The sequence below is a fragment of the Schistocerca nitens genome, chromosome 4 (assembly GCF_023898315.1).
Source record: "Schistocerca nitens isolate TAMUIC-IGC-003100 chromosome 4, iqSchNite1.1, whole genome shotgun sequence".
Classification (NCBI taxonomy): Eukaryota; Metazoa; Arthropoda; class Insecta; order Orthoptera; family Acrididae; genus Schistocerca; species Schistocerca nitens.
The window spans coordinates 179982125-180009885 of NC_064617.1; the positions used below are offsets into that span (position 1 = coordinate 179982125).

Genomic DNA, 27761 nt, shown 5'->3' on the forward strand with positions numbered 1-27761 from the left:
GCTTCCATAAATTGTTTCTTCTAAAGGTCGAACAGGTTTACTTCAATAATTTATTTCTCAAGAATGTCACAGTTCATTCCCTTCCATATCCTTGTCTAACTGAGCTTTCGTCCAGCGAACTGAGTATAGTAAGACAAACTCAGTCCTTTCTCCTTTCCTTTCCCAGTGTTATGACTTGTACACTACTGGCCATTAAAATTGCTACACCAAGAAGAAACGCAGATGATAAACGGGTATTCATTGGACAAATATACTAGAACTGATACGTGATTACATTTTCACGCAATTTGGGTGCATAGATTCTGAGAAGTCAGACAACGGCCTTGATACGCCTGGGCATTCAGTCAAACAGAGCTTGGATGGCGTGTACAGGTACAGCTGCCCATGCAGCTTCAACACGATACCACAGTTCATGAAGTGTAGTGACTGGCGTATTGTGACGAGCCAGTTGCTCGGCCACCATTGACCAGACGTTTTCAATTGGTGAGAGATCTGGAGAATGCGCTGGCCAGGGCAGCAGTCGAACATTTTCTGTATCCAGAAAGGCCCGTACATGACCTGCAAATGCGGTCGTGCATTATCCTGCTGAAATGTAGGGTTTCGGAGGGATCGAATGAAGGGTAGAGCCACGGGTCGTAACACATCTGAAATGTAACATCCACTGTTCAAAGTGCCTTCAATGCGAACAAGAGGTGACCGAGACGTGTAACCAGTGGCACCCCAAACCATCACGTCGGTTGATACGCCAGTATGGCGATGACGAATACACGCTTCCAACGTGCGTTCACCGCGATGTCGCCAAACACGGATGCGACTACCATGATACTGTAAACAGAACCTGGATTCATCCGAATAAATGACATTTTGCCATTCGTGCACCCAGGTTCATCGTTGAATAAACCATCGCAGGCGCTCCTGTCTGTGATGCAGCGTCAAGGGTAACCGCAGCCATGGTCTCCGAGTAGTCCATGCTGCTGCAAACGACGTCGAACTGTTCGTGCAGATGGTTGTTGTGTTGCAAACGTCCCGATCTGTTGACTCAGGGATCGAGACGTGGCTGCACGATCCCTTACAGCCATGCGGATAATATGCCTGTCATCTCGACTGCTAGTGATACGAGGCCGTTGGGATCCAGCACGGCGTCCCGTATTGCCCTCCTGAACCCACCGATTCCATATTCTGCTAACAGTCATTGGATCTCGACCAATGCGAGCAGCAATGTCGCGATACGATGAACCGCAATCGCGATAGGCTACAATCCGACCTTTATCAAAGTCGGAAACGTGATGGTACGCATTTCTCCTCCTTACACGAGGCATCACAACAACGTTTCACCAGGCAACGCCGGTCTACTGCTGTTTGTGTATGAGAAATCGGTTGGAAACTTTCCTCATGTCAGCCCGTTGTAGGTGTCGTCACAGGCGCCAGCCTCGTGTGAATGCTCTGAAAAGCTAATCATTTGCATATCACAGCATCTTCTTCCTGTCGGTTATATTTCGCGTCTGTAGCACGTCATATTCGTGGTGTAGCAACTTCAATGGCCAGTAGTGTAGATAAAGCTAGGGTGAATAATATTTTGTTCCTCGACATGAAGATTACGCAACCGTGGACCTACCGTAAATGTAGATTTAGAGATACAAATTTCTATTACTGAGGTCTCCAGGCGTCGCGTCGAGTGGTATTACTGAAATGCTGCGATATTCTGAAGATTCTGTTCGCTGTCACTTTCAATCCGACTCCGCGCTAAAAGCTCTTCGCGTAGAAAGGCGGTGGAAACGAGCCGCCGACACGTAATTTCGCACACGTGTTTCGCTAAAACAATTCTTTCAGCAACCATCGACTTGACAGCCTGAAGCTGGCGAGTGGATGCTTCGTTAAAAAAGCGCCAAATTTTGCGACGCAACGCCGCGAGTGTCAGCAATAGTTATTATCCTCAAACATCACTATGTAACTTTTTAAATTACATTCAACCTTCTGTTTCAAAGCGCCTGTCGTGCAAAAGCAGATGTAAAGCCAATTAAAGTTTATCAATAGCACATGTCTCGTTCGAGACATTTCGCTTTCCTCGAGGTGCCTTCTGCTCGTTGTCCATGATATTGTATCAGTTCTTTTTTGACAGACAGGCTTCTGGAGTCCTCTTATAGAAACGGAGGTGCCTCATTCTGCCGATCCTCCGGCAGCGACGTCGCCTGCTGTCTCCGGAGAGCATAAATGTTTGAGGCGCGTCTCGCGGCGCTGCTGAAACTTGTATGGCTTCGCCACCGCGACGGTATACGGTGATGGAGAGGCGGGCATGGTGCAGGTAGTGCGGATGTATGCGAGACCATTGTGTGTGCGTGAGAGAGGGAGCAAGTGAAAAGAACAGAGAATAAGTTAAATGTTTCTTTTACTAAGAGAGCTGTTTACTCTTGACCCTACATCAATTATTTTTATACTGTAGGATGTCGAAAATAAACAGACAGTTACTCTCGGGGTAAACGTGGTATGGCAATTATTTTTCGTTCTCATATTTAACGAAAAATATCCTGAAAGTGTCCATTTTTGAAAATGTAGGAAAGTTTTCTTAGTGTAAAAATGAGAAGTACGAGGGGCGTTTGAAAAGTCCGTGCAAAGTCCGAGAGATGGTACCACCGGCGCGTATCGAGGTCATCTTTAGTTAGTAGAATCTTTGGAACGAACGCACACCAAGTTTCAGCCATATTGATCTACTTCTTTGTGTTTGGCATTCGTCTGAATCAAGGAAGTCGAGTGATTGTCAAAAAATGGACGAAAAAGAATTTCGTGTGGCGATTAAACATTATGAAAGGCAAAATGCCTCAGGAGACTAAAGAGAAGCTTCATAAACATTACGGTGACTCTGCACCTTCGCGTAGAACAGTTTGTAAGTGGTTTCAAAATTTTTGGTGTGGCCATATGGGCACAGGTGATGCTGAACGTACTGGACGCCCTGTGGAGGTTACGACTCCAGAAATCATTGATAAATCCGTGATATGGTGTTGGATGACAGAAGAGTTAAGATGGGTGACGTTGCTAGTGCTGTGGGCCTCTCAAACGAATGGGTACATAATATTTTGCCTAAACATTTGCCGTCCGGTGTGGCCGTGCGGTTCTAGGCGCTTCAGTCTGGAGCCGCGTGACCGCTACGGTCGCAGGTTCGAATCCTGCCTAGGGCATGGATGTGTGTGATGTCCTTAGGTTACTTAGGTTTAAGTAGTTGTAAGTTCTAGGGGACTGATGACCACAGCTGTTAAGTCCCATAGTGCTCAGAGCCATTTTGAACCTAAACATTTGGACTTGAGAAAGCTATCCGCAAGATGGGTTCCGCAATTGCTCAGGCTTGACCAAAAACGGAATCGTGTGAGATATTGCAAGGGTGGTTTGCAACTGCAGGACTTTAAGCGTCGTTTCGTCACTGTGGATGAAACATGGATACAATACTATCCTCCCGAGATCAAACGACAATCCAAACAATGGGTTACAAAGGGAGAATCGGCATGATATACATTATTACAAATTTACTCTTTCTGATGGAAACACGTCCAGATCGTCCGCTCTCAAAATTCTGCCATCTCTCTCTCCACATGCACCACTGCTGGCGGCTCACCTCCAACTGCGCAACGCTACGCGCTGTTCACATCCAACTGCCCAACACTACAATAGCAAATATTCCAACAATACAAACCAGCCACAGATTTCACACAGCACAGTCAGTGATATTCGTATAGAGCGCTACGTGGCGTTACCAACATAAAAACCTAAAAAGCCTACTTACATAAAAATCTAAACAGCCTACTTACTACCTCGAATGAGTGTGTCCGCACGTTCCAATACTGCAGGAGTCATAGCTGTGTGCGCCCGGCTGGCACGCGGGAGACGGGACAGGATTGCGCGACCGTGTTGCAACGATGGAAGACGCCTCGCCCAACGACTCACCGTGCTTTTGTTCAGTGCCAGGTCTCCGTAGACATTCTACAAGCGCCTATGAATATCTGAGATGCTCTGGTTTTCCGCAAAAAGAAACTCAATGACAGCACTCTGCTTGGAACGCACCTCCGTTACAGACGCCATTTCAAGGCTACGATAGCGCCGCCACCTATCGGAACTTCGTGAAACTATAGATGCTGAAGCGGGAATGTTCCATGGTGTTCCACAACAAATTCTGCATTTTTTCAGCCAAAATTAGTCGAGAAACAAATGTGTTGCATTACTTATTGAAGGCCCTTCGTAATGTCTCTGCCCGCCTCAAAGTCGACAGTTATCCCTATCGAGAACGCGGAGTGTGCTTAGGAATGCCTAATTTATACGACGACACTAGGTTGCAGGAAACTGCACAACCGGCCACTGCGCATGCGCGCCGCGCGTTTGCGCAAATCTTTGGTGAAACTAAACGCTTTCGGCGTGTTCCAACTTTGGCGACACTAGTTCTATGATTTTTGAGGTTATGGGTCTTCGTATAGTGTAGACAAACTGAAATATGCAGTGAAGGACGGAGAATAATGTTCGCTTTTTGGATGTCTATGCTTTGCGTAGGTGTTTGTGGGATTTCAATGATACTGATAACAAAAATATGCAACATATTGCTGCCGCTGAGACCGTCATCTGCGATTATAATATAGATGGTTTGACAATATCCGAGCTGACGGCGAAATTTATTGAGTTAGGAGCATGTATACAACTGAATTAAGAAAATACAAGCCAGTGTAATTCTAGCTGTGGCAATGCTCTCGTCTACAAGACTGCAAACCCATCGTTCGAGTTGGCCAACTATTTGTTAAGGAATATTGTTGACAGGAAGGAAGGCTGTACAGATTCAAGAAGCTGTATTCTTTATTCAATATTCATCTATTTAAAACGTCGCTGCAGTGCTACCCATTCACATATGTTAGGATTTTGAAATATTGCCACTGTTCAGATCTATCTTCCAGAGAGTAGTTTGCAAACCATTCTCTTCTTAGTGCGGCCTGCTTCGAATAATTATTTCTGTTAATGTTAATAATTATTGGCGTTAATGAAAAAGCGTCATCACACCAACTAAAACCGCATCTTGTATCATGCCGAGTGTTCTCGATAGTAATGCACGCAATGTGATATGTAATTTCAGTTCTGGGGACAGTGCTTCATGCGTTACAGTACCTATACTCCTTATCGCATAATTAACTGTATTTGGAAGAAACGTGAACAGTTCTGGTGACATACTAAGATAATTAAAAGAACTTCTTGGGTCTTCCGTTATAAATTTCAGCAAGGATGCTGAGCAACCGAGCTGACGTCTTTTCTTCGTCCAGTCGCGAATCGAAACACGTTTTTTCTTCTTATGCAGCGATTTCATGCAACAAGCTTTAACTCCATCACAACTGTGCGACTTGCAGCTGCCAGAACTTTCAATTCAGGCACGACTCAGGGACCCACAAAACGACGAAACTGAAGTGTACTGGTGTCGCCGTGTTTACAGTCGTATATGAAACCACTTGTGCGCAACTCATTCCACGCAACGAGTGGCGCAACCCAATGCCGTCGTGTAAACAAGGATTTAGAGTCGTGTGTGAGGGCGACGCTAGTATTGTGCCACGCGTGACCTACAAAAGCTCCAACTGTTGCAGTGCCAAAAAAAACGCATGATACCTTCACCACCGAAGCTGTATGTTTTATGTCAGTGTTCGAAAGTATTCGTAAATTATTATTGAAAGCGTACTTTCCGCATTCGTGTGTCGTGTGGTCGAGGTAACGATCAGCCGCGGCGTGACAGTTACGGAATCAACGCGTGCTGTCTTGACCATAACTCAGTGAACATTTTGATTGGGAGAGACCTATAAACAGTGAGCAATTAAAAAGTCACCAGTGTGGCAGCGCGAAATCAACAACCAGGCGCATCGCGAAACAGTTACGCGTTCTGTCGTCAGTATGAACCTGTGTTTATTTAAAGAAACTGTGCCAACTAAGAGCAGAACTATCTGCACAGTGATTATTAAATGATTGAGGGCTAGTAGATGAACACCAAGACAATAGGTTTCAATATACTGGAAACTGACCACCGTGGCTGAAATGCTAATTAAAACTTACGACTACTGTATTACCGCTAGTGAAACGCTTTATGAACAGTGCAGCCCACATTAATGTGTCTTACTGGTCGAATATATGTGGATATTTACCAGGTAATTGTTCTAATTATGTGAATGTTTATTTAATTAGTTGCAGGTGTGAAAGCAATCACAGGATTAAAATCTAGTTGTTGGTTGCAGCATAGAGAAGAGTGGAAACAGGTACGTGCGATCTAGTTACATGATCAATAATTATTGTGTAACACTGTGTGTGAGCGGTTCCCGTAACAAATGAAAACGGTCAAACGGGTCGCCAATCCCTAGGTTTCAAACCGCCAGACTGTTTACTATTTGTATATCCGTTAACCTTTAAAAATGGATTGTATGCAAATGTTTAGTTTTACATAAAATAATTTTCTAATGTGATAGAACAGAAATATTTCCCTATTTTAGAATACGTAGTTTTTATTCCGTTTTAGCCATTGCACTTTTAAGTGTGCGTCCCACGCAGAATAGCGTTCGTCCATCTCCTCAACGCAGATCCGTGCTCATGTCACAGCATGCTGATTTAGCCTCGCATGTAGTGGAACAGGATCACAGTGCTGTTAAAGAATAAATACGGTATGTACGGTAACATTCATAAAAAAAGCGTACGGTACACGGTTCTTGTTCTCTCTCTCTCATTGCTTTCGTTCTGGATGCTAATCAAACCACGATTGATTAATGATGCTTCATGTCCCAGCCGTTTCTGCTACCCTGCTGTAACAGAATAGTGTATTGTGTGAGTGACAGAATAATAAACCACCCAGTAGTGGTTGCTACATTGCAATAGCCATATCTTTGGCTATTCGAAATGTACGTGCCTAACGAACTTAATTACTTTGAACAGAACTATCAATTGAGCAAAACATCATAGTGTGGCTGAAAAAAGATTGGCTGAAATTAACATGTAATAAGCCGAACCCGGCTAAGTGACACCAATGACCAGGTTCCGTCGTTTTTCTTTTATGAGGGAAACGAATGTTCAGATTTGCACTCGAATCTGGACAAGGGGAACAAATCACAAGGTTCCATCATTTTCTACCCCTAAAACCTCTATGAGAATATAGACAGATGTATATATGTGAGGATCGTTTCTCGTGATCGGTCTTTATAGGCGAGTCCACCCACCCATGTGTAGCAACTGAAAGCGATTTCCAGGAAATGCAAGTCAACACTCGGGTTACCTTCGCAGTCATATTATCCGGAATTTCAACATTATTTTGATTCAATTAATTGTACTCGTTTTGAAATGTCTATGGAAATACACGCACGGTTATTATTTCTGTCCACAATGTCAATGATTTAGAAAACGAAGAGGAATTTATTAGTTGGCATGTTAGTCGCTGAGATAATCCGAGGTGTTTTGTATCTTCATCGGGTGCTGATAGCAGCAAATTTTTCACAAGATGTACGACCTTGCAAAGTAGGTGTATCATCTTACATATCTTTTGTAGATTATTACATCTTATATAACAGCAGCATTCTTTTATCCACGCCCATTCCTTGTCTCGTTTCAGCTCTTTTCGCAAAACTCCCTGCGTGAGAGAGAGATTAATAGCTGCCAGATATGGATGAAGGAAAACCCTTGAGTGAGAGGAAGCATTTTTGAAGGCATCTAAGCGAGAAAAAGTTGCTGATTCCTTGTATAGTAACTCATAAGATTGAACACACTAACCATCCGGAATATTTTAACCAAGACCATATTAGTGTGTTGGCCTACAAATAGTACGAAAAAAAAGCTACGGATTTATTTCACTGCCGTAAATAAGGGGGATTACACAAGCGTCCGATTCCATTCCTCTGCTTTAACCCATGACATCATCAATATTGCGGAAATGACCGTTCTCAGCGTCTCCAATATGGCGCCTACGACGTCACTACATAAACACGACAACAAACACGAAAATACATATAAGACAATAACATCTCTCTCCAAAAATATAATCAAACCAACGGGCCAAGCGCGGGAAAATAGGGGGGTTTTAGGGCAGGGACAAGCTGAATACAAACATATAGAAACGCACACCACGATCCCAAACACAAAAAGATGACAAAAAAGGAAGGAAAACAACCCACAACACCCCCCACACCCCCACCCCCCACACACCAAACTCCCTCAACTAACCACCCTTGGCTTGTACATCTTACTAACTGCTAGTGATGGGCTAAACTACGATTTTCCGATATCAGTGATTTCTGTGAATGCTACTTTTCAGTATCTGTTATTCTTAACTGTGATTTGTCGCAGTTAAGAGTCGCAGTTAAGGAACATAGGTCGTGTATCCCTCCGAACTGCTATTTCTGCGATTTCTGCTACTTCCGCGATTTCTGTGACTTACCACCGTATGAAAAAGTTACATCTGTCAACACAGAAAATTGCATCTCAACAAAACTGTCATTGGCAAGTATGTTTTACGTTTTTTCTTCCGTTGGCTTTAATTTTGTATTAAAGAAACAACTGTGAAAATATTAATAGTGTAATTAATATGTAAGTAGCCGTACAGTACCGTAATAGTTCGTATTTAGAAAATGAATTCTAACATATTGTTATGTTCACAGGTACCTGAACTACATTTCAGTCACTCTGTAAAGTGATAACTCAAAATATCATTGTCAACAGATCTGAAGAAATTGCCACTGCGTCTTTAGACCGTTTTCGTCAGACGAGAGGTTAGTTTCTAAGCGTTTCGATGGACTTAATTACTTCAGTGAGATCGTGCTTGCAAATGTGATATTCATTATAGCAAATATTAGCAATCTACTCTGTCAATTATATTGCTAGTAATTAATGACAGCAACAATTGTTTAATAATCCTTGTGTTTTTGCAGACACAGTTCTGACCCTGATTACTGGTTGCTGTACGTATCTATCCACATCAAGGCTGTTGAGAGAGACTCGTGAAGATTCAAGACAGCTCTTAGAGGATTTGCAGTTTAAAAGTGAAATAATTGTGAAATAAGTGTGTGAATGATTAAACTGTGTTTTATTGAAGTTGTTGTGCGATTTTAAAGAAATAATAACTGTCAAATACAGTGAGTGAATAATAAAAATCTCATTTTCCACATGTTTAAGCCGTCCTATACCCATAATTTTCCGCCACTTACTTATTGGTAAACACTTGTTGCCCCCCCCCCCCCCCCTTTCTCCACAATCTTTGTGTGACACTGACCTGTAACATATCCCGAAGTTTACAATATGCATTTTGAGGCTGTTGATATGAAAGTGGGAAGTACAGATCTTCCAGTTAAATCAGGAATAGCTTAAGTGCTTTACTTGAAAGTAACACAGGAAAAGCTTACTTATGTAGGTGGTAGTAGTGTCGGCAAAAAGTTCTTGTGTGTGAAGTTGCCATGTAGAACACCAGGTGTAAAACTTTTCTCCCGAGTCTTGAACTGTGTCGGAACAAAAGTGAGGCATTCATATGACTGTTTTCATTTCTCTACACTTATACAGATGTCTGAGTTCTGCTGTGTTAACATTGCAAAGTCCTGTAGGCATGTGGAGTATTAACCAAAACTGTCATATTGGAAGCAGAATCAAACACATTTGTTACGTTACTTGATATTTTCAGGAGAAAAAGGCAATGTTGCTTCTTATTAATATAATACATTCAGAGTCACAGCAGTATTTCACCAACCATAACCGATGCTGAATGTGCATGTCGTCATATAATATGAAGGGCTTATTTCAATAGTGGTACAAGTCCATTACCTCCACTTTTCTGTCTATAATGCTTCTGAAATTAGTGATCCAAACAAACATAAATAAAGGTTCATCTCTAGCAAGAAGCCATATGCTTGAATATTTCTGGTATCTCAACTGCAGATTTTTCAGCGCTCATTTAACTTTACGACTCTATATCTCAAAACGAACAAAAATGGACTTGTACCGCTATTGAAATAAGCCCTTCATATGCACACACAGCACATCGATCTCGTGAGGCACAAGGCTCTCATAACGAAGTACGTACGTCGGTCAACAGATGACACTAGGCAAAGTATGTTAACTGCGCTTTTTAGTTGCTACTTGCGACTCTTAGTTGCGATTTGTCACAGAAATCGCAGTTTGACTCGGTAGCGAATAGCGTAGTATGAACTTTGCTCAACAGATGGCACTGTTAACTGCGCTTTCTAGTTGCTACTTGCGACTCTTAGTTGCGACTTGTCACGGAAATCGCAGTTAGACTCGATACCGTATCACAGAGATGGACGTAGTACGAACTTTGGCCAACAGATGGCACTGTTGTTGTTGTTGTTGTTGTTATGGTCTTCAGTCCTGAGACTGGTTTGATGCAGCTCTCCATGCTACTCTATCCTGTGCAAGTTTCTTCATCTCCCAGTACCTACTGCAACCAACATCCTTCTGAATCTGCTTAGTGTATTCATCTCTTGGTCTCCCTCTACGATTTTTACCCTCCACACTGCCCTCCAATGCTAAATTTGTGATCCCTTGATGCCTCAAAACATGTCCTACCAACCGATCCCTTCTTCTGGTTAAGTTGTGCCACAAACTCCTCTTCTCCCCAATCCTATTCAGTACCTCCTCATTAGTTATGTGATCTACCCATCTAATCTTCAGCATTCTTCTGTAGCACCACATTTCGAATGCTTCTATTCTCTTCTTGTCCAAACTATTTACCGCCCATGTTTCACTTCCATACATCGCTACACTCCATACAAATACTTTCAAAAATGACTTCCTGACACTTAAATCTATACTCGATGTTAACAAATTTCTCTTCTTCAGAAACGAATTCCTTGCCATTGCCAGTCTACATTTTATATCCTCTCTACTTCGACCATAATCAGTTATTTTGCTCCCTAAATAGCAAAACTCCTTTACTACTTTAAGTGTCTCATTTCCTAATCTAATCCCCTCAGCATCACCCGATTTAATTTGACTACATTCCATTATCCTCGTTTTGCTTTTGTTGGTGTTCATCTTATATCCTCCTTTCAAGACACTGTCCATTCCGTTCAACTGCTCTTCCAAGTCATTTGCTGTCTCTGACAGAATTACAATGTCATCGGCGAACCTCAAAGTTTTTACTTCTTCTCCATGAATTTTAATACCTACTCCGAATGTTTCTTTTGTTTTCTTTACTGCTTGCTCAATATACAGATTGAATAACATCGGGGAGAGGCTACAACCCTGTCTCACTCCTTTCCCAACCACTGCTTCCCTTTCATGCCCCTCGACTCTTATAACTGCCATCTGCTTTCTGTACAAATTGTAAATAGCCTTTCTCTCCCTGTATTTTACACCTGCCACCTTCAGAATTTGAAAGAGAGTATTCCAGTTAACGTTGTCAAAAGCTTTCTCTAAATCTACAAATGCTAGAAACGTAGGTTTGCCTTTTCTTAATCTTTCTTCTAAGATAAGTCGTGAGGTTAGTATTGCCTCACGTGTTCCAACATTTCTACGGAATCCAAACTGTTAACCGCGCTTTTTAGTTGCTACTTGCGACTCTTAGTTGCGACTTGTCACTGAAATCGCAGAAAGCAGTGCTAAATTCGATCAATAGATGGCTCACGTCTTTGAATGTGAAATACTACTTGCGACTGCTAACTGAAATCGCAGTTAGATTCTGTAAAGTTGCTACTGTGATATCTGTGACTTCTCAGTCACTGTGATTTCTAACATACGCGATTTCCTGCCCAAAACTACTAACTGCCCTCAAAAAAACGCGAAAAATACAATACTCCCTAGGGAAACTCTCCCGCCAGCAATACTCATCTAAATGATATTTACCCCCCAAAACCCCTCTATTGCATTGGTACTCGCCCCAGTTTCGCAATTTTTGAACTGTAAGCTATGGTTTACAACTAAATGATCATAACTCCTCTTCCCCAATCCCCTATATGACGAGAAAGCATCTGACACCACAGTTCTCCCCTCCTCTATATACTCTTTCGTCTTAGTACATCCTTCCAAAACCCTGAAAACACAATCCGCATACTCACCCTCCTAAATAACTTCACATATTCCGAACAATTGACAGGAATGGGGGAAAGAAATACAGTAGAAGAAGAATGGGTAGCTTTGAGGGATGAAGTAGTGAAGGCAGCAGAGGATCAAGTAGGTAAAAAGACGAGGGCTAGTAGAAATCCTTGGGTAACAGAAGAAATATTGAATTTAATTGATGAAAGGAGAAAATATAAAAATGCAGTAAATGAAGCAGGCAAAAAGGAATACAAACGTCTCAAAAATGAGATCGACAGGAAGTGCAAAATGGCTAAGCAGGGATGGCTAGAGGACAAATGTAAGGATGTAGAGGCTTGTCTCACTAGGGGTAAGATAGATACTGCCTACAGGAAAATTAAAGAGACCTTTGGAGATAAGAGAACCACTTGTATGAACATCAAGAGCTCAGATGGAAACCCAGTTCTAAGCAAAGAAGGGAAAGCAGAAAGGTGGAAGGAGTATATAGAGGGTCTGTACAAGGGCGATGTACTTGAGGACAATATTATGGAAATGGAAGAGAATGTAGATGAAGATGAAATGGGAGATACGATACTGCGTGAAGAGTTTGACAGAGCACTGAAAGACCTGAGTCGAAACAAGGCCCCCGGAGTAGACAACATTCCATTGGAACTACTGACGGCCTTGGGAGAGCCAGTCCTGACAAAACTCTACCATCTGGTGAGCAAGATGTATGAAACAGGCGAAATACCCTCAGACTTCAAGAAGAATATAATAATTCCAATCCCAAAGAAAGCAGGTGTTGACAGATGTGAGAATTACCGAACAATCAGTTTAATAAGCCACAGCTGCAAAATACTAACACGAATTCTTTACAGACGAATGGAAAAACTAGTAGAAGCCGACCTCGGGGAAGATCAGTTTGGATTCCGTAGAAATATTGGAACACGTGAGGCAATACTGACCTTACGACTTATCTTAGAAGAAAGATTAAGGAAAGGCAAACCTACGTTTCTAGCATTTGTAGACTTAGAGAAAGCTTTTGACAATGTTGACTGGAATACTCTCTTTCAAATTCAAAAGGTGGCAGGGGTAAAATACAGGGAGCGAAAGGCTATTTACAATTTGTACAGAAACCAGATGGCAGTTATAAGAGTCGAGGGACATGAAAGGGGAGCAGTGGTTGGGAAGGAAGTGAGACAGGGTTGTAGTCTCTCCCCGATGTTATTCAATCTGTATATTGAGCAAGCAGTAAAGGAAACAAAAGAAAAATTCGGAGTAGGTATTAAAATCCATGGAAAAGAAATAAAAACTTGGAGGTTCGCCGATGACATTGTAATTCTGTCAGAGAGAGCAAAGGACTTGGAAGAGCAGTTGAACGGAATGGATGGTGTCTTGAAGGGAGGATATAAGATGAAAATCAACAAAAGCAAAACGAGGATAATGGAATGTAGTCGAATTAAGTCGGGTGATGTTGAGGGTATTAGATTAGGAAATCAGACACTTAAAGTAGTAAAGGAGTTTTGCTATTTGGGGAGCAAAATAACTGATGATGGTCGAAGTAGAGAGGATATAAAATGTAGACTGGCAATGGCAAGGAAAGCGTTTCTGAAGAAGAGAAATTTGTTAACATCGAGTATAGATTTAAGTGTCAGGAAATCATTTCTGAAAGTATTTGTATGGAGTGTAGCGATGTATGGAAGTGAAACATGGGCGGTAAATAGTTTGGACAAGAAGAGAATAGAAGCATTCGAAATGTGGTGCTACAGAAGAATGCTGAAGATTAGATGGGTAGATCACATAACTAATGAGGAGGTACTGAATAGGATTGGGGAGAAGAGGAGTTTGTGGCACAACTTAACCAGAAGAAGGGATCGGTTGGTAGGACATGTTCTGAGGCATCAAGGGATCACCAATTTAGTATTGGAGGGCAGCGTGGAGGGTAAAAATCGTAGGGGGAGACCAAGAGATGAATACACTAAGCAGATTCAGAAGGATGTAGGTTGCAGTAGGTACTGGGAGATGAAGAAGCTTGCTCAGGATAGAGTAGCATGGAGAGCTGCATCAAACCAGTCTCAGGACTGAAGACCACAACAACAACATTCCGAACACACTATCCTACAAAAAGAAAACCAATCGAAAACCGTCCTCAAACTCACTCCAGTTTCATGCTCGCAAAAAACCGATAGAGGACCTATAACAAACATAGCAAGTCATTAAAACAATCTCTCTCATGGCCAACCTAGATTTCTCGAACCAAGTACCGCGTATGATAAGCGCCGAAGGTTATCCTTTCGATTACACAATGCGCGTAAACCGTACACCTATGCACCATCGCCCCAAAGCGTGCATATCTGTAACTACAAGCTGGTTCACATAGACCTATTACACCATCCCCGCAGCATACAACTGGTGCACATGCGCAGTAGACGGCAAGAACGCGAAACCCAAATAGAACCGTCTGATCTCTTGTAAAGGCGTTCGTTCTACCGCGCGAAACACATACGGGGGGAGGGGGGGGGGGGGACGTGTGACACATTCGAACGTCATTCGTTCAAATTATTTATGTGAGCTCAAAGTTTCTATTTAATAAGAAACTGTTTTTTACCATTATTTATTAAGTACAGTAATTGTTTTTCACGTACGTATGTTAATACATACCTCCTTGTGCGCATGCGCGAGTTATCGCTAGCTAGTGCGCATGCGCGAATTGACGGCAGTTTGTCTATTCCTGCGCGCGGGTAATGTGTCCTAATTTTCGTAGTTTCACCCGTTCTACTGCTAGGTGGCTGTCGCGCTAGACCAGTACCTTTCGCGGCGGATCGTCGTGTAATACCTGCTTAATACTCGCTTAACAGTCCCTGGGTCCGCAGCTCGTGGTCGTGCGGTAGCGTTCTCGCTTCCCACGCCCGGGTTCGATTCCCGGCCGGGTCAAGGATTTTCTCTGCCTCGTGATGACTGGGTGTTGTGTGATGTCCTTAGGTTAGTTAGGTTTAAGTAGTTCTACGTTCTAGGGGACTGATGACCATAGATGTTAAGTCCCATAGTGCTCAGAGCCATTTGAACACTCCCTGGTCCGAGACGCCGGAACTCTCGCCAACCTCATGTTTTCCCTGCACACACTACATTTCACAATCTCTGCTAACAGTCCAAACATCTGGAGAAACTTGATCAAACACATCATGTCCTCACCAATCTCCGCACGCAACATCGCGCTATTGTATTTCGTAGTCTTATCTATACCTAACTAAAGATGCCACACAATAAATTAAACGTCTTACCGCGCCACAAACAGCAAACCAGTAACACCTGTCGACAACACAATTACATGAACAAAATAAAAAAAAATGTTAAATGATAACTCACTCAAACCAGTTTCAATTCTTCAATCACAGGCACTCCCAAAAACTGCGCTCTGCCAATACCAAAGCTCAAATGAACACCCCCCCTCCCACACACACACACACACACACCACTAGAGAACACCATCAACTGCAACAAGACGACATCTACAAACACAACCAACTCATAAACTAAACTCCGCACAGTAATGACATCACAAACCACAACATCCTTACGTCCGGAAATATTTATTTTTTAATTTCTGTGGGATATCAGTTTTTCTTGGAGTACTGAAAGCAATAATGTATATGAAATGTCCGAAAGAACAGACACCACACGGAATTCGCAGTTGTGGTACGTTACACGTATATTGATGGCCTGGTGTGGGGGGCACAATACACAGCCCTGTTCTGAGCCTATAATTGCTTTCATAATTTTTATATCTGTTAAAAATATAATTTGGCCTTCGACACTGCTGCACCATACAGACATATTTTTGTAATGTACATGTCTTTCGAGTACTTCTCTACAAGGTTTGGTTGTGAAACTCTACGTGGTAATTTTACTCCTCGCTTTCATGAACGACAAGTTACTTTATTTCTAATTAGCGTCTACACTAAACTGACGATTTATTTCCTGTCTTCTCAACATGTAATACATAATTTTGGGTGGCAGTAGCAACATCGTATAGCACTTGGATGCATTGCGTTGTTTCCGTGTAGATTTATCTAAAAAAAAAATAGTGGTAGCTATATAAACAGAAGCGAAATCTGATGACTAATTGCTGTCGGAATTACTGTAAATTATCCTTATGGGATCTCATATTTATGTGTGTGTGTGTGTGTGTGTGTGTGTGTGTGTGAATATATTATAGAAAACTCAATATTTTGGAAGCTTGAGAAAATGAAATATACCGTGTGATCAAGAAGTCAATATAAATTTGAAAACTGAATAAACCACGGAATAATGTAGATAGAGAGGTAAAAACTGACACACATGCTTTGAATGACATGGGGTTTTATTAGAACAAAAAAGAAAGTATTGCTAGACGCGTGAAAGATCTCTTGCGCGCGTCGTTTGGTGATGATCGTGTGCTCGGCCGCCACTTTCGTCATACTTGGCCCCCCAGGTGCCTAGACCTCAGTCCTTGTGATTATTGGCTTTGGGGTTACCGGAAGTCGCAAGTTTATCGTGATCGACCGACATCTCCAGGGATGCTGAAATACAACATCCGACGTCAATGCCTCACCATCACTCCGGACATGCTTTACAGTGCTGTTGACAACATTATTCCTCGACTACAGCTTTTGTTGAGGAATGATGGTGGACATATTGAGCATTTCCTGTAAAGATCATCATCTTTGCTTTGTCTTACTTTGTTGTGCTAATTATTGCTACTCTGATCAGATAAAGCGCCATTTGTCGGACATTTTTGAACTTTTGAATTTTTTTGGTTCTAATAAAACCCCATGTCATTCCAAGCATGTGTGTCACTTTGTACCTCTCTATCTACATTATTCCGTGATTTATTCAATTTTCAAATTTATACTGACTTTTTGATCACCCGGTACACTACATAGTAATATTTTACTCTCATAACATAAAATATCATGCTGAGTGTTTAGCTGACTAAATCGTGGAATTTTTATAACGTCGTTCAAAGCTTTACTACCTAACGTATATACTGCTTTTCTGAAACGAAACGTCTTCACCATGAGAAAACGAATCCACGCTCTACTAGCATTTACCTTTGTTGCAGCTAGTTTACTGTAATTACGATGCATGGGAGCTGATTTTTGTGGCAAAATCAGTTTCATTTACAGACATCACATTTTCCGTTCCTTCTAAAGAAGTCCCACAAAACCGACGCATTTTCGATGGCTCTTTCATATGGTGGTAGCAAAAAACAACGTTTCGTTGCACGGAAGTTGTAATGCAAGAACTACCAAATACATGCGCCACCCTTTCAAAATCATGAAATGACAAATGGCGTCCCATCAGTCTGTTCTGCATCAGCCAATCACAACACAGGTGACTGCCAGTTATTAGCAACTTAAAAAAAACTGACATAGAAAATAATTGTTACTACTGTAACAGTTATCGCAACATAAATGATTGGTCCATTTAAGTAAGTTGCACTTTTAGACACGGCAACAACACACAGTCGCTCGTTCAAATTTCTTTTGATGACCACCTCCTGAGCGAACCCTAACGACGGCTAACGGAGACGGCCAAAACACACCTGAATACGAAAACACTGGCCGCAAGACATCTTTCGGGAATGTTCGGCATCATTAGTTCGCGCCTTATGCGTAGACGAACCTTATGTTGTAGTGCAAGCACTACAGGAAAATGTACTGGCGGATATGCTTGCTGTTACGGACTTGAAATTTTTATGACGATGGGGAGTAGGAAAGAGCGGTTGTAACAGAGAAGGTGATGGATTGTGCTTACAAAATGTTCAACAGTTAGGTGATGATTTTCAAGGATGTGTACGATGTCTACAGTGTGTTTTAAGAATCACCTTCAAAGAAGAAGCACCGTGCTCACAATAAATATTACATCAACAGTAGGCATGAATTTGATATAAAGTTTCTGTGATTGCGGGGTAAGGAACATGAGGAGATACTAGCTGTGCGAAAGCTTTACAGAAGTTTTCGCACTGATATGTGATGTAGCAAATAAACTCTTGAGAAAAATTCTTGTATGTATGGTTTTAGGTGTAAAGAAGTACTGCACGACAGTTGGAAAAGGTACCCATTTGCCGACTACTGAAATACGGCCTTAAACGTTAATTTGCCTTTAAACGTGACCACAGTTCACGATGGTGGTGCTGTATGGTCTACCGCATCTCGGTTTCTGTATAATTCACTTTCACAGATGTTTCATTAGCAACAATATAGGTGAATATGACAGCCACAGAACTCGTGTGCAGACTGTGTGATTAAAGGTAATGTATTACTCTGATGACCTGTACCAAAAGCATTGGATTGCAAAAAGGGAAATGCCGCAGTCACAAGGACAGTAAAGCAGATGTTATTTGCTTCTTGTCAGTATGTTATATGTAGCTATCATACATATATTTAATGGCACTAAGTCTGTTGTACAGGGAATTGAATGTCTGAATGAGCTTCACATGGCTTTTGGTGTTGTGCTGTTATTAAATACTTTCTTGAATTTGGTCAGTATAATGGGTACTCAAAGTCAGTGAACTCTTCAGTAATTATATGTAAAGTATTTTAATTGAGCAATACAGTACATACCTTTTGTGCAACACATGTAACCCTTCTCAGATTTAGAATGATAAACTGTATTAACTAACCTGAGATTTACATGAACTGATATAGTGAACCCTCACAAGGCTTAATATTTACCTGTTGACTCCTATATTATTAAGAGTACTTTAAGTAGAGTGGAAAATTTTAAGTCAGGGTTTGATTTTTGACAATATTTACACTTTTGATTGCATTATGTTTAGAGAAATAATTTGACTTCTTAAACAAAAAAAATTGTTTTTGTTTTTCTGTTCTTGTCAGAATACCAGTTGCTGCTTCCACGATTAGGACAATGCCACTAACAGCAAGGAACATTTGATCTGTAGAAGGAACAGATACAAAATTAATTAAAAGGCATATTTCCTGGTAACATACGAACAATCTATTCCATTTGTACATTTTGTTGGACATCTCATTTATCTGCACACTTTGGATTTCAAATAGCTGACTTTTGAGGTGCTGTGAATGTTTACCCAGACACTCACTACTTTGTATCTTACTGTACTATGAGGTAATGTTGGAAAGCATCTGTTGGATATCAAGCAGCAGGCATATCCAAAATCAGAGTGAAATTTTCACGAATCTTCCTGGCAGATTAAAAATGTGCCGGGACCTTGCCTTTCTTGGGCGAGTGCTCTGCCAACTGAGCTACTGGTGCAAGTAAAGCTGTGAAGGTGGGTTGTGATTCATGCTTGGGTAGCTCATCGGTAGAACACTCTCGAGAAAGGCAAAGGTCCCGAGTTCGAGTGTCGGTCCGACACACAGTTTTAAACTACCAGGAAGTTTCATATCCAAAATCATTGCTCCACTAAGACAGAAGTTTGAATTATTGCACAGGCAAATCACATCACTTACAGCATGACAAGACTACCTGCTTAGCCCAACTGAGATCAGTCGAATCCTTAAATACAATTCTGCAAGTAACTTTAGAAAAGTGATAACTAAAACTATACACACCTTACTGTTAAGCCATTGGTGAATAATTTTAATTCGTATTAATGTTTCTCTCACAAAAGTTCTGTTGCTACGTCATGCTCGACATCTGGTCCATTATTTCTTCTCTAGAGTAAGCAACTTCACTGTATATCTAAAAAAAATTGAAAAATTTTGCAGCTTTATTTTTAGTTGCTGTCCTTGGTTGGCAATTCCACCTGCCCTTGCACTATAAAGTTGTTGTTGAGCAACCACTTCTCATAATCCTCATTGGAAATCCACTTACGCCCATTGGATTATATCTTACACTACTTATCATCACTTTCCTTCTCCTTGTGGCTACTACACTTGCTAAGTGCCTAACTAATGTACCATGCTTGCCATGTTCTCTGGGGCAAGGCATGTTTTATAAAATAGTGATAATTGTTTTAGTCTGATTTGGACACTTCTTCCATTAGTTATGAGACCAGTGCTTTTCATTTTATTGCATACATTATAATAAATAGCTTTAGTTTGCAAGTGTAAATTTATTTTTTTATCTGTTCGAAAAAAGTTATGAGCTGACCATACTAGATATCTTAAACGGATCTTTCAAAGAACAGAAATGTGCACATCAAAATTAATCCTATAATTACTTCATCTCTGCATAGCTACTACAGCCTACATTTGCTTGAATGTGTTTACTGTAGTCAAGCTTAGTCATTCCTCTACAGTTTTGACCCTCCCCCAACACACACATCCCTCAATGAACTCGTTACATACAGCAGTGAAGATTTTTGGGTCTTGGCTTTGTGACTGATTTCCTGTGTGGTTATTTGCAGAGAATGATGGATTTCAAGTGATTAAAAAAAAAGACATAGATGAGGACCAAATGAATGATGGGTAGATGACATAAGAAACATGTAGAAACAATATGGGTGCCTATCACTGAAGTTGCAAAACTCAAAAGTCCAGAGGGAATCATATTCAGCAGTGTCAAATGGCCACTGCTGCTTGCAAAAATGATGAATGAAAATGGTTTCAAAGTTACTGATAGATCAGTAGTGAATAAATTCCACATGCAAAATACTGACATAACTTGACAGTTATTGGAAAGTGTTGCCTGCTTTGTCAGAAAAGGTGTCTTTCATTAACATTATGACTGCATACAAAAAATATTACACTATCTTACTTTATTACCTTTTATTTCTTTTGAGCTGCAGACTCAAGTAAAGAAAACAGACTGTTCTGTTAATTTGTAGAAAGCCGATAAATGTACACTACACTGAAAACACTTTTAATTCCTTCACAAATTTCTGTCCTTGATCATTAATGGTAGTAATTTGTTTCATGCTTACATCCTTACAGATGTATGTTGACATGGATGAAACAGGTAATCTGCCATTGTCTTTTAATTGTCCTGGCATTTACCTAAAGTAATTTAGGGAAACCACAGGAAACCTAAATTAGGAATAAATCGCCATATTGGTATTATTCTTTGCATTTCTCTCATTTGAAGTTTTCCAGAAAAAAATCATTACTGCCTGAAAGCGTGCTGTGAAATGACAGGTGTTCCATTAATAAGTCTTATTTCTTTTTTACTGCACCCCTACAGTATTTTATTTGAGTACAACTTAACAAATGCTTTTTAATACTCTTTAAATTAGTTTCAGTTTTTTGGCAGTTTATGATGAAATTTTATTCCTTAGTAGAAAATACTGGTTTGAGTTTTATATTTATTCAGTTTTGGGTAAATGTAGGTAAAGTATAGATGATGATGATGATCAAATACTCAGGGACAGAGCACTTTCTGCAATATTTATCAAACTTATTTATTATTTGCATAAATGAAAGGATAATATTCTCATGTAATATAGTTAAAATCTCCAAGGATTTCGAAAGATCTTTGCAGTGAACCACATTCCTATTTCTTATTGTTGTTCTCGTGGTCCTTTTCTGTAGTTTGAAAGCTCTGTTTGTATTTTCTGCATTTATTACCTAGAAAAAATCCACTGCTAAGAATAGTAGGTACATATGATTAATATGTAACTAAATGGGACTGATATTGCATTGAGGGCAAGTCTCTAAAGGAATAATATAAAAACTAAGAAAACTCCTCTCGAACAGGCCATGAGAAGATCCAACGATACCAACTGTCCGCCGTGTCATCCTAAGCTCACAGGCGTCACTGGATGCGGACATGGAGAGGCATATGGTCAGCACACTGCTCTCCCAGCTGTATGTCAGTTTCCGAGACTGGAGCCACTACTTCTTAGTCAAGTAGTTCCTCAGTTTGCTTCACAAGGGCTGAGTGCATCCCGCTTGCCAACAGCGCTCAGCAGACCGAATGGTTACCCATCCAAGTGCTAGCCCAGCCTGACAGCGCTTAACTTTGGTAATCTGACAGGAACCGGTCTTACCACTGCAGCAAGACCATTGGCCAAAGGAATAATATGCTGCGTTCTTTTTATGCAAGCCTATACCCATTTATAAACTACAGAAGCTAACACTGAAAAATACTTAAAAATGTTATTAGACTGCGAAAAAATTTAAAAATTAAGGACATGTAACAGGTATTTAACTTTTGCACATATGGCGATTATATATGCGTATGGTATCTGTGGAGGCTTTAAATTATATTTGTTGATGGATCAACAACAATTAAATTGGATGATTCTAGGTTATATGACATGACATGCGACTGTTCTATTTAGTTCTAAGAGTGACACTGCCACGTCTTTAACTTCAAAATTTTGGGTGTGTTAGGTGGTCTGTGGAGATATTCATAGCATAGGGATTTAATTTCATTGATAATATTTTCGGTATTAACTGAAATGCATGACCTTTGTTTTCTAAATGTTCTTTGTGACTGTTGTGTATTGGGTGATAATAAAGGCCCTTGAGGGTTTTACTTAATGTATTTTGGTTCTAATATGAACTTTGCACCAAGTGTAGCCGTATTTTAAGTTTGTGTTATATCTACTTGTTGTACCATGTATGCTAGGTATAATATATTTTCCTATTCCTAGTGATTCTAGCTTATTTAATGGAATATTTCAATCAGCAGTATCAGAGGGTCAGGCAGATCAAAGAATACACATGTAATACACTTTTCCTTGTCAAGAGCATCAGGTACAACTTCGGTAAATGCTGTTGTGGTTGGTTCTATATTTCTACAATCTCGGAACCCAAACTTTGATACACTTGGAAGGTTGTATTTATCCAGGTAATTTATTACTCTGTCCTCCATAACTGATTCTCCCTTGGCATTATCTTTCTTTTGCAGAGGCACAATCCTTGCCTACTGTAAATACTCTGGAAAATTCACTGATGTGATGTGAATGACTTACTATATTTGGTAAGGTAGCTTATACACTCTGTTTGCATTGTTTCAGTACATAGTTTGGTGCTTTGTCTAGAACTGCCAACATTATTTCTTTTCCTGACTTTATAGGTATGTTGTTATACATAATGCACAATAATTTAAAGGTGGTAAATCTGTTTTGGGAATCTGTGTTGTAATTTCTCTGTGACATTTGAAAAATGGTTATCCACAAAGTTTGCTAGGTGTGTTGATTATGTATTACTCTGTCTCAATCCCTTACCTGCATGTTACTATCTTTGTTTTGTCATCCTGTTTCCTGTTTTTCCCATCCTTAGCTGCCTTTACTCTGTGTATTGTATACTACTTTATCATCAGACGACTTTTTGCAGCAATTAACACCCTACTATTAGTTTTTTTGCAGTAGATATTTAAGAGGTCTGGCTCACTATGACTCTTTTTTCATGGAGCCAAAGTTTTCAAGTGTGTGGGAAAATTATCTGTTGGATTCAGTTATCGATTTGTTTTTGTGAGACATTGCTAGAAATATGGGTACTTTAGGAAAAGTCTTTTGAAAGTTCAATGTAAACAAAATTGAAAAAATGAATTTTACTTTTACATTTGTCGGTCTAGGTGTTTAATCTCAACTTTGGTTTGCTAGTTCTCTTCAAATATCTTGCACTTTTACTTCTGATAATCCTTTTGTATGCCTGCAGTTTATGGTTTTTTTTTCAGATACCTGAATTTACAGTTATTATTAGGCAGAAAGCATCTGAAATTCCAAGATCTTTCACAGCTAGATTGGACATTTTCCTGTCCAGTTTATAGTGTTTTTCTTTTCTTTCTTACCAGGGAGGCTGTGGTTAACCCACAAGAATTTTCTTGCGGACGTATTACATACTCAGCTAGTATATTTGCATTACAGTTTTGAGGCTTGCACATAAAAGTTTCTCATACATGTTTTTAATGCCATCAGCACACCTTTAATTAATTACTGTCTCAGTCTTTTCTTATCTCTTTGAAACTGAAAGTGGAATTTCTTGCTTTGTTTATTATTCATTTGCTCAGTTACATGACCCACTCACCTCCTTTTCATTCTCTTTACACCCATAATTATTCTATTCTTTACAGATCAGAATTTTCAGTGAATTAACTGTTCTTGTCCCTTATAATAAGTCTTAACATGAATCTTTCAACTGCTAATTGTGCAATGATTTTTATGGTACAAGTCTGTCTCACTGTCATGTGGCAAAACTAGCAATACACTTTGATACTATTCTTTCATTTTCAAACACATCACAAACAGTTTCAAAGACTCTATTCCATTGCATTTTTCAGTTTTATCAAATGAAACCATAAGTATGTGTTACTATTGCCTACTACAAGGAAAACAAAGGTAAAGGCAGCTTTTTTTTTTTTAAAAAAAAAAGAATTATAGGGAAAATTACATTCCAAGTAACCTAAATTCTTTCCATAATCTCCCAAAACCTCTTTACATGTGGTCTCTTTACAGATCTAATTCTGTCCTGGAAGAAGCTTTGTGGCATTGTCCCAAATCCACTCCTGCACCACATCCACAAAACCATCATGTGATGAAAACTTGGAGCTGTGTTGGTACTCCTTCTCAGACCAAAAAATTGAAAATCACTGGGAGCTAGGTTATTTGTTCCAGCAGCTCAAAATCAAACTTCTGAATGCCCTTGATTCTTTTCCCAGCTGTATGAGGGCAAAAGTCACATCTGTTGAAGGCTTCCCTCTCCTTTTTGTTTTGATTTTGTGTGTAGGCACTTGCTGTATCTCACAGTAGCTGTCACTATTCACTGTTTGATCTTTCAGATTGTAATGACCCTTCGTATAATAAACGCCACTGTTTTGTACTTTTGGCTTTTGAACTTTTTTGGTGTAGTTGGAGATGGGTGTTTCTGCACCATGCTTATCACTTACTCTGTAGTCACTAGTGATGGACTCACAATTCATCTGGAGGTATTTTGCAGAGCACTTAAATGTGCTATCCTCATTTTCAAACTCAGTGAGCACAAAGATTGCAATAGTTTAAACAGTTGTGGGTGATTGCAAATGATAAACCATGGCTAATGTTCAACTCAGACATGATGGCCACCAGAAACCATTCACACAACTGTTTTGATGTTCTTGTCCGATTTTGAAGAAGATGGCCACTCAAACTCTGTTGCAGACATATACACGTCCACTTTAAAGTAATTATTTCATTCATAAATTTTTCACTCAGTTTGACAACTACCACCATACTGTAGCTGCCTTTTGCTAATAATTCTTGCAGGTTTAGCCCATGCAGTCTACAGAAAACACGTGGCTCCCCTTATTTCTTTTCTGCTGCACATTGACAAATGGGCACTCACTAGAAAATAGTCAAAGCTCTAGGACTAGAGACATTCACTGAACCAACACAACTATTGCACAAGAATGACAGTGAGATTAAGGCATGTCATCGTTGAGTCAGTACTATAGGACAAGAAAAAAAAAATGCTCTTAGTCTTTGATTTGCCTTCATACCTTTTATTTTTATAAAATATGTTTCCATGTTTGTGTGTGTTGATCTGTGGAAGATTTAAATTAATGGGGAAGTGTTAGATATTACTGGTATAATTTCAGCTATTGATGCAAATTAAGCCATTCACAAAGGGTGCAGTTCAAAGTTTCACACCAAAACATGTTGTCAGTTTGAAGGCATGATCAGGATGTTCGTAACTTGTGTAACAGTGGATTACAGAAAACTCCCATAAGCCAGTCTGCTAATAGTATTTTGAGCATTGCCATCCCAATTATGAAGTTACTGATGCAAATACATTGGCTTTGGAAAAAATTTGAATTATTAACAAAACAAAACACCCTTTTTCCCTGTTATGCAACTTTATTATTATGGTATGATCTAAGGTTCGGATTGAAAGCCCATTCTCTAGTACACAACTGATCCTTTGGCTCATAATCCAAAATCAAAGTCATGCAACAATAATAAAGCTGTGAAACATGGCACAAAAATGTGTCTCTTAGGTAAAATGATATAGAATGTTCACCAAGAACCTACAGCTAACTCCGTTAAGTTTGAATTAGGTTCAGATTCGTAGTTATATATTATAAAGGAGGAAATATTATCCAGTAGATTTGGTTGGAAATCGTGACGTGCAGCGTATGCCATATAAGACTCAGGTTTGTTAAGAGATGTGCACATGTGCCATTTCACCTCATTTCCAAAGCAACCTCACACAAAGTTACTTGTATCACTCTTCCACTGTGTGAACCCTTCATGATGGAAATAATCTCTTGCATCCAATAATTACTTTAAAATTCCTCTGACACAGTGATCCCTGAAACACAACATAAGTCAAACTCACATTCATTGTTTGTGTAATATTATGTGGCATAACTCTTAAATGGGCAATTCAAAAGTAGTTAACAGAAGTCTAAATTTTCTTCATAGTCTTTTCAACTTACAGCATACATTATATGTAATATATAGAAGATATAGTAAAGCTGTCCTCTACACAACAGTTCGTCCGAACACAGCAGTGTTTTGTGAAGTGTGGTCTTATTTGATGTGGTATGCCTTTGTCTTCATCCAGTCTTCACACATCGTACACAAATCAGTGGCAGATGTGGAAAAAACAAAAACAAAATGTGGCATAAAAGTCCTAGAACCGACTTATGAAAGATTAAATTTTCAACCCTTGGACTTTTAGTCTGATATATAACCAGTGAACCACAAAGTCAGATATAATACAGCCAAAATTCTATATGTACACCTTGTTACTTCTTATTTCTATGATTTTTTAATTAGAAACATAATTTTACCATATTGTGATATGTTAGAGTATTCTGTATACAAATAATAATTAATTTCATGCCTTCTGTAAATAGTACATGTAGAATAATAAATTTCTGCACTCTTATGGAAGATTCTGCTGGTACTTGGATTTCACAACAAATTATAAAATAAATATTATTGTGGAACATCAATACTGTGTTTTGAAATGGTTCAAATGGCTCTGAGCACTATGGGACTTAACAGCTATGGTCATCAGTCCCCTAGAACTTAGAACTACTTAAACCTAACTAACCTAAGGACATCACACAACACCCAGCCATCACGAGGCTGTGTTTTGAAGATTTAATATTGTTTCCTCTTTTATGTAGGTAGTTACAACAACAAAAAATCAGAATTCCATGTTTGAATCTTTAGTTTTAAATTTTGCAGTGTAAGATATCTAGTAATTTACACAGATTATCATAAATATATGACTATTTTAGCATGAACGTGCAAATGCTAAATGTTATTGAAATACAGGCCTACGTATATATAGTCTCTGCGTGTGTTTGGGAGAGGGGCAGATCGGCAGTATGCGTATGAGAAGTAAAGGAGGACCGAAGATCATAGAACGAATAGTTTTGGAAATTAATTACTCCGTTACCGTATGGAAAATGCTGAACAGTAATAACGCATTGCAGGTATCGGCTGTATCCTTGATATTTCGTCGTTTCCATTACCGTTTCTGGTTCTCTCTTAGTTTCCACATTTTTTCCCGTATTTATTACGCACTTTTACGTTTGCACCATAGTTACTATATATGCAAAACCTTCGTTTCTGAAAAGGACCTCTTGCGCTTTGAAGCCAGTCAAATACGCTAATAAGGATCCCTCATGACGTTACGGTACCGGTAAACTACAATATTTAAAATTTGCATCGAAAATTAATAACTGTTGCAGTGTCCGAAGCCACGGTTTTCGGGGGATTAGTTACACACAGAACGCGTATGATCATTAGTCGCGAGTAAATTCTGTTTTAACCGCAATTTATCCTTACAAAAGGCACGGAGATTGGACATTCACGACTTTCTAGACCATGTGTCGCCTGTGAACCCCTTTTCTCACTT

General features: G+C 39.8%; 1 protein-coding gene across 1 annotated transcript in view; it reads right to left on the reverse strand.

The window, feature by feature from the left end:
- LOC126252188 (uncharacterized) overlaps nt 1–27761 on the reverse strand; it is a 1014765-nt gene that overhangs the window by 445697 nt on the left and 541307 nt on the right. The gene's annotated exons all lie outside the window — the stretch shown is intronic.